Here is a 15,750-nt window from a genome sequence, read left to right as displayed (position 1 = left end):
AAAAAAAAATTAAAAAAAAAAAAAAAAAAAACAGTCTAGGAATACTGCTGCAGAAACAGTTTTTCAAATGAAGTAGAGAACTGCCATTAGGAAGATACTTTCTACTGTTTCTCCAATGCCTTAAATCTTCTTTCACACAAACCTCCACAATTAAAAAACTAATTCATACTCAAATAAAATCTACAAATATTGTAGCATGCCTAGAAAGAAGGCAGTTTTTCAGCATTTGAAATATTCAACTAATTATTCCAAAATATTTAAGAGTTGAAGCAGGATGTGATGGCTCATGCCTGCAATCGCAGCACTTTGGCAGGCTGAGGCGGGAGGATCACCTGAGCCCAAGAGTTTGCAATCATCCTGGGCAACACAGGGAAACTGTCTCCAAAAAATAATTTTAAAAATTAGCCGGATGTGGTGGCATGCCCCTGTGGTCTCAGTTACTCAGGAGGCTTAGGTGGGAGGATCATTTGAATCCAGGAGGTCAAGTCTGCAGTGAGCCATGATCATGCCACTGCACTCCAGCCTAAGTAACGGAGTGAGACCCCATCTCAAAAACAAACAAACACAAAACTATTTAAGAGTGGTACCATGGCATCTTCCCTTGCAATAACAAAACTGAATCTACTTTGAAAATTAAGAGGGGACCCTAACTTTAAACAATAAAAGTGCTCCTGTCAATGTGGGTGAAAGTATAAATGTACTGGAAAATTAAAATCTTTATTTTTAAATGGAATATTTCTATCATCTTTTATATTATCTAGCACACACATGATACTATGCTTCAGGCATTATTTTAAGTACTTTTCAAATATGAGCTCATTAAAAACCCTCTAAGGTTGATGCTATCACTTCCCCCATTTCACAGATAAGAAAACTAAGGCACCAGGAAAGAAAGTGATTTTCCCAAGGTCATACAGCTAGTAAGTGGTAAAGTTGAGATGCAGCTCCAGGCAGTCTGGGTCCCAAATCCATGTTCTTAACCACAATGTTGCTTACTCTCAGAAAGTAACATGCTCATGAAAGCCCAGTGTTTGACTCACAGTTGAGCATTTAATAAAAATCTGCTCAACAAATAAAAGAAAAAATGGAGATAGCAAAAAGCAGAAAACCCATTATTCACTGTCTCAACATATCATTATGAGTATACTGGTATACTTTCTGTCAGTGTTTTTTCTTGTTCACAGAGGGATTTGTTTTCCTTTAACACTCAGCATATGCAATTTTGAGAAAATAAAAAACCTTAAGATACTAGCCTCTTAGCATTTTTAGAGTAACAGTTAAAAACTGAACACTTGTATATATGTATGACATATATTCTAATTTTACCTCACAACCCCATAAAGTACAAGTATTATCCTTATTTCACAAATGAGGAAACTGAAGCACAGTTAAGAAACTAACATAAAGTCACATGGCCAGGAAGTGGCTGAGCTGGTAAATTCAAATCCAGGCAGTGTGACTTCTGAACTAGAATTCTTGACTATTCTTGGAGGGCAGGTTATGAGCTACTTGAAAGGTAGTAATCATGGTTTTTTTTTTTTTTAGACAGAGTTTCGCTCTTTTTGCCCAGGCTGGAGTGCAACGGCATGATCTCAGCTCACCACGATCTCAGCTCATTGGAACCTCCGCCTCCCAGGTTCAAATTATTCTCCTGCCTCAGCCTCCTGAGTAGCTCCTCAGCCTCCCAAGTGATTCTCCTACCTCAGCCTCCCAGGTTCAAATTATTCTCCTGCCTCAGCCTCCTGAGTAGCTCCTCAGCCTCCCAAGTGATTCTCCTACCTCAGCCTCCCAGGATTATAGGCATGCGCCACCACGCCCAGCTAATTTTGTATTTTTAGTAGAGACTGGCTTTCTCCATGTTGGTCAGGCTGGTCTCAAACTCTCGACCTCAGGTGATCCACCCGCCTTGGCCTCCCAAAATGCTGGGATTACAGGTGTGAACCACCGCACCCGTCTGATCATGTTTTACAAAGTGGTATGATTTGTTTGGCTTGGCCTAAAATGAGGATGTTACCTTACAGATTTATTTTGTTTTGCACTAACTCTGACTTAAACAATGAAAATTTTTAGTATCTTCAGCTTTCTTGAACAAGCTAAATAAATCTTGTCTTAAATTTTATAAGGGTCAAGTACCTTACTGAAATCTTTCATTCAACAAATATTTGAATATCCACTACTTGTTAGGAACTGTGCTAATAAGATACAGTCTGCACTCAATGCATTGGCTCTTTCCACTCAGCATATAAATATGCTCAGATTTCTCACAACTAATAAATACAACACACTGGTACATAAACCTGGATAATAGCTTTATCAACTATTCAGAGGTAGAAATAAGAATGGAATCCTACAATTACCTGCCCCCATCCTACAAAGTAGATACACCTGTTATTTTTCTTGTAGTTCCTAAAGAACGACACTAAAATAATTACTAGATAGGTGATATTTGCCTGCCTCATGCCATACTACCACCTCTTATCAGCTGGCAATGAAAGCCTACCTATTTTTAATGCAAAGGGGTTGAAATTAAAATGTTTTACTAAAACTTTGGTTTACCAGGCTACATGTTTTAATTATTTTTAAAACTCTAAAATTGTTATTTTGAGTTTGACTTTAACAACCAGATGATAAATGTGAAGGTCTAAGACCACATGTGAAAGAAATAGTTAAAAAAAAAAAAAAAAAGGAGGCATATTCACTGGAAGATGGTAAGGCCAACCCTGCTTGATTTACAACCCTGCTTGTAAATGGAAACATTTGATTGTATGCAGTCTGAAGTTAAATCCTATTGATTGTGAAAAGGTAGCAGAGAGCCAAAAGTTAAAAAGTCGATGGCAGCAGAAACACTCCTCACCAGTTCACTGAGTGGCTTAATTGATAGCCAGTGACTACAGGCACAATTACCAACCCAAGACCTAATAATGGAAAGGGAGCAAGAATAGAAACAACCTCTGAAACTAATGTTAACATATGGAGAAATTTCTACTGGTTGATAATTACTAGTGTGTACATAAAGCCTTGACAAGTTGCTTGACAGACACATGCTTACATCAGTGTTTAAATATAGCTGGCACATATTTGAGTTCATAGTTTCTTCTGTCCACATTCTCTAATAAGCTTCATTAGTACTTCATACCCTTTTTTTTGTTTTAATACAGTCTTGCGATGTCACCTAGGCTAGAGAGCAGTGGTGCGATCATAGCTCACTGCAGCCTTGAACTCCTGGACTCAAGTAATTTTCCGCCTCAGCCACTTGAGTAGCTAAAACAGGCATGGGCCAGCACACCCAGCTATTATTTTTTTACTTGTTGTAGAGATGGGGGTTTGGGGTGGGTCTCACTATATTGCCCAGGCTGGTCTCAAATTCCTGGCCTCAAGTGATCCTCCCGCCTCCATCCTCCAAAAGAGCTGGGATTACACACATGAGCCACCACACCCAGCCCCTAGTACTTTATATCTTTATCAGGTATGTGGCCTTCTACTGCTATGCTCTTTTTAAGTCTGTAATTTGTCTTATAAATTTATGGAGGGAGTGATGTTAACCCCAAACACAACTTGGTATTTTGCAAATAATAGGTATTAAGTGTTTATTAATGATATGAAATCCACCCTATAACCACACCTCAGCCCTTATCATTATGTAGAACTGCTCCTCCTTATCTCTCTGACTGGAATGCCCCATGGGCCAGTCCTTAAATCTCTTCTCTTCTCTAGCTACCCTCACTCCTCAGGTGATCTAATCTATACTGACAAGTCCCAAATGTAACCTGGACCATTTTCTCTGAACTCTAGATTCCCATGTTTGACTGCTGACTTAATATCTCTATTACTTAGCATGTCTATTGGACATCTCAAAAACTTAACCAGTCTAGAACAGAACTCCTAAACTCTCCCCAGAAACCTGCTCTGCACTGTCCTCAAGTCTTCCTCATTTCCATTAATGACAACTCTATCCTTCCAGTTGCTCAAGTCAAAAACCTTGGAGTGATCCATCACTTTTTTCTTTTCACATTCTATATCCAATCCATCAGTAAATCTATTTGTATCAAAACATATCCAGTTAGAGTCAGACAATCAGTATATTTATATTTTTATATACAGAAATACAGATTTTTACATAATTGTACGTGGATACGTGGATTAGTATACATACATGCATTTCCTAGTTCTTTCCACTGAGAAAGTCTAGGAGCAATGATACTCCACAGCAATGAGCACACTTAGCATCCAGATCTTGGCTTCAAAATATCATCCTCCAGTGAAAGGAACCAAGGTTCCTTAGAGAAATAATTGATTCTAGGGCTGAGGCAGGAAAAAAAAACAAGATGAACCTGAAGCATGTGGCAGTGTCAGAGAATAAAGAAGTGTGCATGTACATACACATAAAAAAAGAATAGAAATATGCCAAAAGGACACAGAAGTAGACCTAAAAGAGATCCCAAGGCCCAAAACTGGAATAATTTGAGCAACAAAATAATGATAGCATTTAATTCTAACACTAAGAATAAAATAAATATCTATGAATTTGAACTGAGATAAATGATTAGATAGAAGGGAAAACTTTCCTTATAGAAGAATTCCAATGAATAAATGTAGAAAGAATGAGGAAAATTTAAAAAAAGTACCTTCAGAACCCACAGCAATAATTGCTGCAGGCAAGATCCACTAATGAATGCTAAAATTAGTGGGCAGAAACAGGATACTGGCAAAGCCTCAAAGTAGCGCTCTCAAAATATTTACCAATTACTGTGGTGGTTTTAATATATGTCCACAAATTCTTTTATACTTCTCCCTCCAGGAAGTGGGGTTTAATTCCCATCCCTTTAAGTGTGGGCTAAACTTAGTAACCTGTTTCTAGTGCACGGAGTATGGGAAAGGAAAAATAGTAACTTTACAGTGGACAAACCTGGCAGAAACCACCTTAACAGAGTGATCACAAGTGATAAATTATTTGATATCATGTACCTCCTGTATGAAATAATAAGGGCACTTCACCTCTGTGGTACTCTCCCCCAAAATCCATAACCCCAATCTAATCATGAGAAAACATCAGGCAAACCTAAACTGAAGAATATTCTACAAAATACTTGTGTCAAGGTTATAAAAGATAAGAAAAGACCAAGAAACTGCCATACATTCGAAGAGACAAAGAAGACAACTAAAGTAATGTAATATCATGGTTTGGATAACAGAATGGAAAAAGAATACTAGAAAAACTGGTAAAATATAAAAGAAGTTTGAAGCTTGGTTGAAGCATCCTACCAATACTAATTTCTTAGCTTGATAAATGCACCATGGTTATGTAGGATGTTAACATTAGAGGAACCCAGGTGAAGAGTATACAGCAGCAGTTTTTCTGTTTGTTTTTCGAGACAGGGTCTTACTCTGTTGCCCAGACTGGGGTGCTGTGGTGCGATCATGGCTCACTACAGCCTCTACCATCCAGGCTCAAGTGATCCTTTGACCTCGGCCTCCTAAGTAGCTAGGGCCACAGGCACATGCCACCACACCCAGCTAATTTATTACAGTTTTTAGAGATGAGGCCTCCCTATGTTGCCTAGGCTGGTCTTAAACTCCTGGGCTCAGACGATCTTCCCACTTCAGCCTCCCATAGTGCTGGAATTACAGGAATAAGCCACCACATCCAGCCTGCATTTTCTTTTCTTTCTTTCCTTCTTTTCTTTCTTTTCTTCTTTCCTTCCTTCCCTTCCTTCCTTTCCTTCCTTCTTTCCTTCTTTTTTTTTTTTTTTTTGAGACAGGGTCTTGCTCTGTCACCCAGGCTGGAGTGCAGTGGCGCAATCACAGTTCACTGCAGATGGAACCTCTCAGGCTCAAGTGATCCTCCCACCTCAGCCTCCTGAGTAGGTGGGACTACAGGTGTGCACCACCATGTCTAGCTAATTTTTTGTATTTTTCTTTTTTGTAAGAGACTGGGTTTCACCATGTTGCCCAGGCTGATCTTAATGTCCTGACCTCAACCCACCTTGGCCTCCCAAAGTGCTGGGATTACAGGTATGAGCCACTGTGCCAGGCCCAATTACTGTGTTTTCTATCTTATCCTCTGACTTGAAACGAACATGGTTTGGACAAGAAAGAATGGGCTTTGAATTCTGGTTCCATCACTTGACAGGGTGTGTCTGGATATGTTATTTAACCTTTCTAATCCTCAGTTTCTTCATCTGAAGGAGAACAAAGGAAATAATATAAGGTAAATAACAACATTGTTGAGTTAGTGTTAGGATCAGAACTAGGTATTAAAGTGTCTAGCACATAGGAGGTACTCCACAAATAGAAGTTAGTATTATTTGCTCTTCATTTGCTCTACAGCTTCACACTGACTTCTAGCACTTCATGCTCCTCATTTTCTCCCAACTGGATCACCTCCTTACAGGCTTCCAGCTCATGATCCAGGAGGACTCCATAGTTCTTCGGTAGAGCTGCAATACTCAATATCATTAATTCCCTCAACCAACTGTCCTTCAGATATATCTACCAAACAGATATCTACAAAGCAGCGGATAACAGCCTGGGCAGAATTTAAACCCAAGCTGTTCATTTTACAAACAAGGAGAGTAACAGTAACAATACATAACTCATAAGGTTCTTGAGAGTATTAAATAGTTTCTTCAGATAGTCTGATCACTCACTGCTGGAGAAAAACCAACCATGCAAATTGGTACTGCTACAAATGTAAGGTCTACAATCTGAAATAAACAGGTCCTTAATGCTAACTAACAATCCTTCTTCAGTTTCCTAGTCATGTAACTAACAATCCTTCTTCAGTTTCCTAGTCATGTGTCTGTCTGTCTACCTCTCTCTCCCTTACCTCCACCCCATCCGCTGTTAGCCATTGCCTTGGAAGCCGTTTAGAAGCCGTTTACAAAGAGTATGTATAAACTACAGACTATCTTTTTTTCCATTCCTTTCACAGGGGTGGATTAATTTTACCTGGCTTTTCTGTTTGTGTGTGTGTTTTTTTAAGAAATAGGGTCTCACTATGTTGCCCAGGCTGGCCTTCAACTTCTGGGTTCAAGCGATCCTCCTGCCTCAGCCTACTGAGTAGATGGAACTACAGGCACATGCCACAGCACTTGGCCTCACATACATTGTTTAAAAACTCCTATTCTACCATGTTCCCTTCACTCTTAGCAGATGATCAAAAATTATACAAGACATATCATCAACTCTTCCTTCCTGCTCTGTCAGTTACAAACTTATTTACACTGCCATCCATCTCCTTCCTTTCTGCTCACTGGAAAAGTGAGACCACCTTCTACTCAAAGCCAACTTCTCTACCTACACCCTGGATCTCATTCCTATTACCTTCAAATCCTTGCCTCCATCCAGCAGCCAGTCTCCCACGCCCACCAAGCATACACATATATACTGTTCTTCAGTTTCTCCTCTCCAGTGGCTCTTCCCAGGCTCACATTAAGCATGTCCAAGATTCTCTAAATCCCAAGTATCTCCCCCTGCTTACAGACTCCTTCAGAGTCCTTTGTTGAAAACACTGTATCCCTCTCAATTAGCTACACTTACAGTTGTCATTCACTTTTCAACACCCACCCCCATGCATTACAATGTAGCTAAGTGTTCTAGCAGAAGTTATAAAAGACATCCTAATCACCAAGTCTCAGAGACTTTATTCGGTCTTTATCTTACTTTTCCTTTTGGAGGCAGGACACAGTGTTGACCACTCCTAGCCCTTGAAATAATATTCTCCTTCAGCTTCCATGACAAATCTCTATTTCCTTTTTTCATCTTTGGTCTGTCTGGCACAGATGGTTGGCTTCTCTTCAGCTGCTTGCCCAATCTACTCAGCAGATCACAACAGAAATGTAGGAATCATCCAAAATCTTCAATCTTGCTCAATTCTATAATCTAAATAGATTTATCCTGTCCCGTTAATAATACTTCCTAAATCTCTCATAGAGCCACTCCCTCTTCTACACTCTTCCTTATTTCTCACCAGGAATAGCTTCCTAACTGGTTCTTGCTTCCAGTTTTGTCCCTCTCTAATTCAATATTCACTTCACTGTCAAAATGACGGGTCTAAAATACAAATCTCATTCTACCAGAGCATAATTTTTTTTCCCCACTAAATCCCTGCAACTTTTGGAATTAAGTTAAAGTTCCTTAACTTGGTTCACAAGACAATCATTGATTTGGCTTATTACTTCATCCACCCTGTTCTAAAGCTGTACTGTCGCTGTCCACTCACCTGCAGCTATTGAGTATGTGAATGTAGTTGTCCAAATTGAGAGTGCTATAAGTGTAAATTACACACCAGATTCTGAAAACAGTAGAAAATTATGCACCAGATTCTGAAGACAGTATGAAAATAGAAATGTCATATTTCGATATTACTTTTTATACTGAATGCATGTTGAAATGATATTTTGGATATACTGAGTTTATATTATTAAAACTAATTTCACTTTTTACTTTTTAAAATGTGGTTACTAGAAAATTTTAAATTATATATGTAACATATTTGTGGCGTGTATTAAATTTCTATAGGACAGCACTGGTATAAGATGTACTTTCCCTCTTTCTGGACCTAGTTAACTCTTACCTATTATTGAAGATTAGCTCAGGTAACACTTTCAGATGCATTCTAGACATCCTTCCCCCATCCCCCCAAGTCTGAGTCAGCTACCCCTCCTCTGTGCTTCCATCCATAGGAATGTGTGCACACCCCTGTCATACTATAATTATTGGTTATCACCTATCTTCTCCTCCTCAACTGTAAACTCCTTGCAAAAAGGAATCTCATATTCTATAACACTCAGGTCCTACCTACCACCATGTCTGGCACTTAAAAGGTACTTAAACATTTGTCAAACAAATGTAAACTATCTATTCCTGGCCTGAAGGTTACTAGGATTTCCAGTTCACGAAGGAAACAAACCAGCCTTGAGGGAACCTAGAATACCAGGAGCTTTAGCAATGAAAGGACTAGGAAGGAGAGTGGGGTGGGGGGGGGATGCGGGGTGGGGGGGAGGGGGACAAGCAGTAGGAATCACAGTAAAGAGATCAGCAAATGACAGAATAAAGCTCATCACACACATCTGCCTCTTACAGTGGAAACAGGGATTTGCAACACTGATATGGAGACTAGTACTCACACTTGGCATGCCAGGGGCCACAGTTTGGTTCCTAAATTACTTAAACAACCCATCCAACAACAGGGTATGACTTGGCAGGTATCAACACAAATGGCTAGGGCCCAGCACCTGTTCCACTTAAACAGCACATCAGTACAGTTAAAAAGAACAACAAATCTCTCTCATGAAGCAAATGCTAATCTCATGATGCTTCACCACGGAACAATTTAGAAGAGTTATTATATGAAATGTGCCAAAGCATGAATTTATAGCTGATGCTTATTTGGCAAATATGGTTGGCGCTGCTAAATGTTGAAAAACATGTATGCAAATAAGCAAATAAAAGTTTTTAAGCTCTCAGACTTAAATATTTACATTACCATAAATGTACAAAGATAAATGTTTATATGAGTACACGCATAATGCATTCCAGGAACATATTTTTTAATGTGATTGTCGGCAAACAGTTATGAAGTGGCATTATTTCTTCATGGGCCTTCAGGGTAGTCTCTTAAAAATGAATTTTGAATGTTAATAGGCTACAAACAGTATTGTGAAAGTTTCTGTGTATATCAACTGGATAAAACGAATAGCTGAGGTATCATAATAGTTCAAGGTGATCTTATCTTTTTCTTTCACCAAAACACTTCTCTTCCAACCCTAGAACACAGCCACACATAAATTTTAGCCCCTAAGTTGGGGCAGGAGTGGGGGGTAGTGAGGGAAGAGAAGGAACACACATTAAAAAGCCTTAAAGAAAATAATTTGACATTTTTTCCCACATAATATAGTCATGGTAGAGAATCCAAAATAAAGACATGATAAAATATTTCCCTTTTCCCCCTGACAGCAATGAAAAGGGGATGTTTATTTTTTCACATAGTTTGTGAGTCGGTCATACCCAAAATTCACTAGCAATGCTATGAATTCTACTTCCATTGTTCATCTCTGGGCTGAGGCTATAACCCTCAACTTTGAAGCCAAGAAAATGTACCATATCTGCCATTACAGTTTACTAAACAAGACACCAAAGAGAAGTCCCAGGCAAGTCAGAAAGTAATTAGGGTCGTCAGTGAATTGAGCTATCTAGAAATGCTCTGAGATTACCAGAGAAGCCATCATGAAGTGAGTATCCAAGATTGCTCATGGAAAGTTTTACCCCTGTGGATAATTCACGTTTTTCACTTCCACACTGCAGAGAGCAATATGGGTTCTCTGACTACACACATCACTACATCACTTCATTTATCGAGAAAAAAAAAGACGCTGTGGCTGAACAAAAATCAGTAGGTAGGCCCCAAAACAGAATCCTCAAGGCAATCCCAATTCAGGTGAAAAGCTGTTCACGTACATCATCCAATGACCTAAAAATAGTCTTTTATGTAAGTCTCTAAGTATTTAATTCAACGTATGATTTTACCACATTCAACAGAGGCAGAAAAAAATGAATTAGGTTTTCTATAGCAAGGCCAATAAAGATGAAATCATAGTTTTCCTCTAACTCATCACTACCCCCTCAACGCCAGCCTTCCAATAACTCCATTCCACAGCTCTCAAATTCCTGAACTTGGATCTTTAAAAAACAACGAATCGCAAAAAGTAACATTTAACAGGCCAGAGGCAGGCGGGGGAGGAGGGTCTCTCCCGGTGCTCTCGGCAATCTTTAACGTAGCCAAAGGAGGAAAAAACGAAATCAAGCTCCCAGACGGATGGTGCATGCCGACGAGAGAGGAGGGGGCAGACGCGGTTCAGACGGCAAGTCCCCAACGAGGGAGGAAAGAAAAGTTGCAAGAACGGATGAGTCAAAGGGCAGAGAAGAAAAAAACTGAGCAGCCGAACCAGTCACAACCCCCAAACGACCCCGCCAGCCCACACGTTCGCAGGCTCCCCAGCCGCGGCGCGAAGGGAGCAGGCAGGGAGCCACCCGGTTCCGTCCCGACGCTGCCGGCGAGGCTGCGCCGATGCTCCCGGGTGCGGGAGCGGGCTGACCGTGTGGACCCGGCAGGAGCCAGAGAAGCCCTTCCTGCCCCGGCCTCCCCGCGTCCAGCTCCTCCAGGCTTCACTTTCCCCCGCAACCTCCCAGCCGCGCCCGAGGGCGTCCCTCGCGGCAGGTCCCAACTTTCCTTCCTCTGGGGGGCGTCGCGCTCCCGGAGCCGCCGCCGAGGGAGGGGGCAGGGGCGGCAAGGGGTGCGCGGCACCGGCGGGGCGCGGGGGTGGCCGGGGAGCTAGAGCCCGCGCCGGGCGGGACGCACGGCGCCACCCAGAAGCCGCGCCGCCCCGCCCGGATTCCCCCGGGTCAGCGCCCTCAACCCGCGGCAACCCTGGTCCCACAGCCGGCGCGTGAGTAGAAGACAACCGAAGGGACGCGGAAAGCCGGGCCGCTGTTACCTGAGGGGCGCACACGCCGCCGCGGCGACCACCATCGCCGTCCGTCCCGTCCCCTTCCTGGTGACCACGGCCGCCGCCGCCGAGCAACTGACACTAACAACAACTAACTAACTACTCGCCGCGGCCGAGTCCACCGCGCGCTCCCGGCCGCTCGCCGCCCGCCCAGCCCACCAGCCTGCCCGCCTCCTCTCGGCCCCGCGCACCGCCCCTCCGCGCGCGCCCTCGCCCGCTCGCCGCGCTCCTGGAGCCGTGAGCACGCGCGCTCGCAAGGGCCCCGATCGTCTCCCAGGTCTCCCTCAGCCCAGCGGGAGGAGTCACCGCCAGGCCCCTCCTCTGTGCGCTCCAACCTCCAGAGGACGAGACCTAAAGGGCGCCTGATTGGCTGCGGAGGGCGGGGCTAAGACAAGGGGCGGGGCTTCCGAGACCTTGGGCTCGCGTGAGGGAAAATTCGGGTTCGATTAAGCCGCAGAGGAAAAGACAAGGGGAGTCTGGGCCCATTTGGGCGTCGGAGCCCGCTAGGTCAGCTGTCATCGAATACAGAATATGTTTTCGAGGACGCTAATATATAGTCATGACCAATTTCAGTTCCTCTACTTTCTGCGGGCCTTCGCAATAAAAAAAAACTACATCTCCCAGAAACCTCCACGAAAATAGGGCTCACCTTGCGTAACCACGTAGTCCTTCGCCGCATTGGGGCAAAATAATCCCTTCATTTTTCTGAAGGTACCGTGGAAAATATTAAATTTTTCTCCTCACCGGAGCAATTGTAAATACTATGCGGTAAGAGGAGTTACCTGACGAAAGGTGGTTAAGAGATTAGGTAAAGAAAAGGAAAGGACACCAAAATAAAGTGCTGCGGAAGAATTTTTGTCCAGCTGTGAGACGACGAGTGCGTGAAGTGAAGGCGATTGCGAGGGGCTGAGGGAATTGTCCTCTGTGCAAGGGACTTTCTTTAGGCCCCAGGCCCCTTCCTGCCCCTGTCGTCAGCAGGTCAGTAAGCAAGGCGAGCTTGGGGATGGCCCCAGTTGAGATGCCCTTCACCCCTTGAAGATCACCCCTCTTTTGGTGGTGGTGGTATTGGTTTGTCTCTGTTGGAGGCCAGCTGAATGAGGGCGCCTCAACTTCCGGTTGGGGGAGGGGAGGAAGGCCGTCCTGGGGAGGGGGGACACCCTCACTTCCTGTGGGGGGGTGGTGATGGTTTGGGGGTGTCCAACCCACTTCCAGTGCTGGTGAGGGCTTGAAAAGGTGGTGCTTGATGCCATTCGCGGAGACAGTATCTTGCAGCTTGGGGATTGTGTTTTATGTGAAAAGTTAGGTTATTCCAAGTTGTGCTGAACACCAACCTGCAGTCAGAATTTATGAGTTTGTTTCCACGTGGAAGATGGAGCATTTCCTCCCCAGCAAAATTGTCTCAGTGTTTTCTTCAAAGAATTCGAAAGCCCTTGTTAAAAATCTTTGTTCACCTCTGCAAGACGACATAGCTTGTGTGACTGGTGAATTGCCAACACCTGCACCCCTACTCAAGTCCAGCCTTGGCTGGGTTGAAGTGTGGTGCCCTCTGCCTTGACATGCAACAGGAAATCTAGCTTCTCTTTTAAGGAGATAACTTTTTATTTAGGGGACTGAATATTTTACATAAAATCTGGGGCATTTTCATCTTAGCAGAATGAAAGTATCACACTGAAGTACTGAAATTCGGTGTTACCTTAACTGATAAAATTGACATCTTAAATTACTAGGCCTGTTGATTTTGGGCTACAGGTTTTACCCTGTGCCTGAGAACAGCTTCTTCATCCTTAAAAATTCTCATGTGTAGCTTACACGTAACATTTGTGAAAGTTGTATTTTATTACATTTTCCTCCTTTGTAATTTAATTCATCATCGATTTTTAAATGGTATCTGTTCTTTGTGGTTTTAAAGTATAAAGCAAGGGTCATGAGACTCAGCTCAGATTCTAAACAGGAAAAAGTTGGCTCACAAAGGACAAAAGATCAATAAGAACTTTCTGGTTTTCAGTATCTCATTTTTAATAAACTATATATGAGGCGGTAATAAACACTCAATAATTTTGATTCTTTGGCTTCTGTTGTCAGATAACACAATACTTAGAGGGGTGTGTGTCTGTGTATTGAAGGAATCAATCTTTTTGAAGCTTACTTTGTGAAATCTGAATAATGTTAGTAGTTTTAGGATATATATCAGTGAACCTGGAACTGTATTGTCTTGCAAGAATTTTTGAAGTAATAAGGCCTGTGTACTTTTTCTTTTGGGATTGTACTTAATCTAGCCTCAGACTCTGCGATTATTTTAATTCTGTAATAGTTTTTTTAAAAAGCTGTTTGGTCACGCCTGTAATCACATCACTTTGGGAGGCCGAGGCGGGCAGATCACGAGGTCAGGAGTTCAAGACCAGCCTGGCCAGCATGGTGAAACCCCGTCTCTACTAAAAATACAAAAATTAGCTGGGCATGGTGGCGCGCGCCTGTAGTCCCAGCTCCTCAGGAGGCTGAGGCAGGAGAATTGCTTGAACCCGGGAGGCAGAGGTTGCAGTGAGCCAAGATCGCTCCACTGCACTCCAGCCTGGGCGACAGTGAGACTCCGTCTCAAAAATAAATAAATAAATAGCTGTTTGGTTTAGAGTTCATTAGAAAATATGTTTTAAACCAAATATTACAGTAAAGAAAAAATACATGTTTTAACCTTCTGTGGTCACTTTTAAAAAAGAGTCTAAGACCTTAAAATCAAGTATGATTTATATCTTGAAAGACCACACAATTGCTACAGTAGTTGACTGAAAAAGCAGGACAAAACATTGTCTTTGTGGTCATTAATAGGTTAGGAACATGTAGACTGCCCGAAGTAAGAATTAATTGATTAAAGAAAAAGTGTTCACTATCTTCTATATTAATGTAGTATAGAAGAAAATATAATATGGTCACCCTGACAAATGAAACTATAGTGTTAGGAATTATTGAAGTATGGAAAGTTTGTAGAACTAAATGAAAAAAATAGAGAACATCATGTTAAAATACTGATTGAGATAGAGTAATATTGCCTTTTGGAAACTGTCTTTATTAAATTGGTCTTTATGATATTCCATGGAAGAAATACAGTATAATAGAAATAAGAAAAATTGCTGCAGCTGAAAGACTTGAGCAGCTTGAAGAACTGTCTGTTTCGAAGAAAGCAATATATAAAGTACATATCTGAAAGAAAGTATTTTGTGATAAGTGGCAGTTATTCATTGGTTCCATCAAAGAAGAAATATTAGAAAAGCTTGTGAAAAATAGAGAGGGAAGGTCCATAGAACCTGTTTTTATTCTTTTTAAAAATGTTTCTTTGGAGAGGCTTGTTGTCCTCCAAAGGTTTTTTTTTTTTTTTTCTTAATGCCCTTTGTGCAGTTTTCTTTGCATGTTTAATAGAAATATAGTATCAGAATTTAAAGAATTAATATTTTTGTACATGTACTGTTACTTCAACTTAATGAATTTGAGATTTCATTCCATTACTTGCCATCTATATAATAAAGAAATTGTCAAATCTTTTTTCAAATACTTGGATTAGGTAACCATTTTCTTTTCCAAAGACAGTCATCGGATACACCGCTCACAGCAGTTTGAAATATTAAAACCGTAGGTCACAATTCTGGATTCCATCTAACTGAAATTCAATTATCCACAGAGATGTTATACATAATACAGAAGTGTCTTTTCATTCTTTCATCTACTTTTCTTTGTAAAATCAGCTAATGTTTTGCAATTGTTGCTTTCCTTGTTTGTCGTTTTGGTGGTGGTTTGTTTTTGTTGTTGTTTTTGCCATAGGATTGAGGATTAAAGAAAGTATCTTGAGAACTTGAATGGTTTTTCACCTGACTGCTTTGCTGCCTTTATTTCATAGCCTTCACAGGTATTCAAATGAGAATACCCCTTACGTGACTTTTCATTATTTCAGCAAAAGTTTAGAGTGTCTACTATGTGCCAGTCACTGTTCTTAGGACTTTGAATACAGTAAATACGGCCAAATATTCATATTCTCCTGTTGTTTACTCTCTAATTTACAAATTAAAACTGGAATTTTGCTCCCTTGGTATTCCTAAATAAGATCTATGTTATGATCGTTGTTCAAACTGGGTAAAGAAGCAGCTCTAAACTTGATCTCTCCTGGTCTTAATCTCTAAGCCATTCTAAACCCAGATTTGAATGTTTCAGCCTAATTTTTTCCAGACCATAGAAGCCCCTGTGTTAAATATTCAAC

General features: G+C 41.5%; 2 protein-coding genes across 14 annotated transcripts in view; one reads left to right on the top strand and one right to left on the bottom strand.

Annotated features, from left to right (window-relative positions):
- Positions 1-12,230, bottom strand: part of PEAK1 (pseudopodium enriched atypical kinase 1) — a 292,413-nt gene extending 280,183 nt beyond the window's left edge. For 10 of the 11 annotated variants that reach the window (XM_058427920.1, XM_058427915.1, XM_058427918.1 and 7 more), the window contains exon 1: positions 11,496-11,676. The gene's annotated coding sequence lies outside the window, so the exon portion shown is untranslated. Of the gene's footprint in view, positions 1-11,495; positions 11,677-12,156 lie in introns of those variants that run through there. The other variant, XM_058427924.1, reaches the window with a different exon arrangement.
- Positions 12,165-15,750, top strand: part of HMG20A (high mobility group 20A) — a 106,463-nt gene continuing 102,877 nt past the window's right edge. For 2 of the 3 annotated variants that reach the window (XM_032175617.2, XM_032175620.2), the window contains exon 1: positions 12,166-12,485. The gene's annotated coding sequence lies outside the window, so the exon portion shown is untranslated. Of the gene's footprint in view, positions 12,486-15,750 lie in introns of all 3 variants that reach the window. The other variant, XR_009209829.1, reaches the window with a different exon arrangement.

Source organism: Hylobates moloch, unplaced genomic scaffold, assembly GCF_009828535.3.
Source record: "Hylobates moloch isolate HMO894 unplaced genomic scaffold, HMol_V3 SCAFFOLD_14, whole genome shotgun sequence".
Lineage (NCBI taxonomy): Eukaryota > Metazoa > Chordata > Mammalia > Primates > Hylobatidae > Hylobates > Hylobates moloch.
The sequence above is the reverse complement of the archived record's forward strand: the minus strand, read 5'-3'. Positions and strand labels throughout refer to the sequence as shown.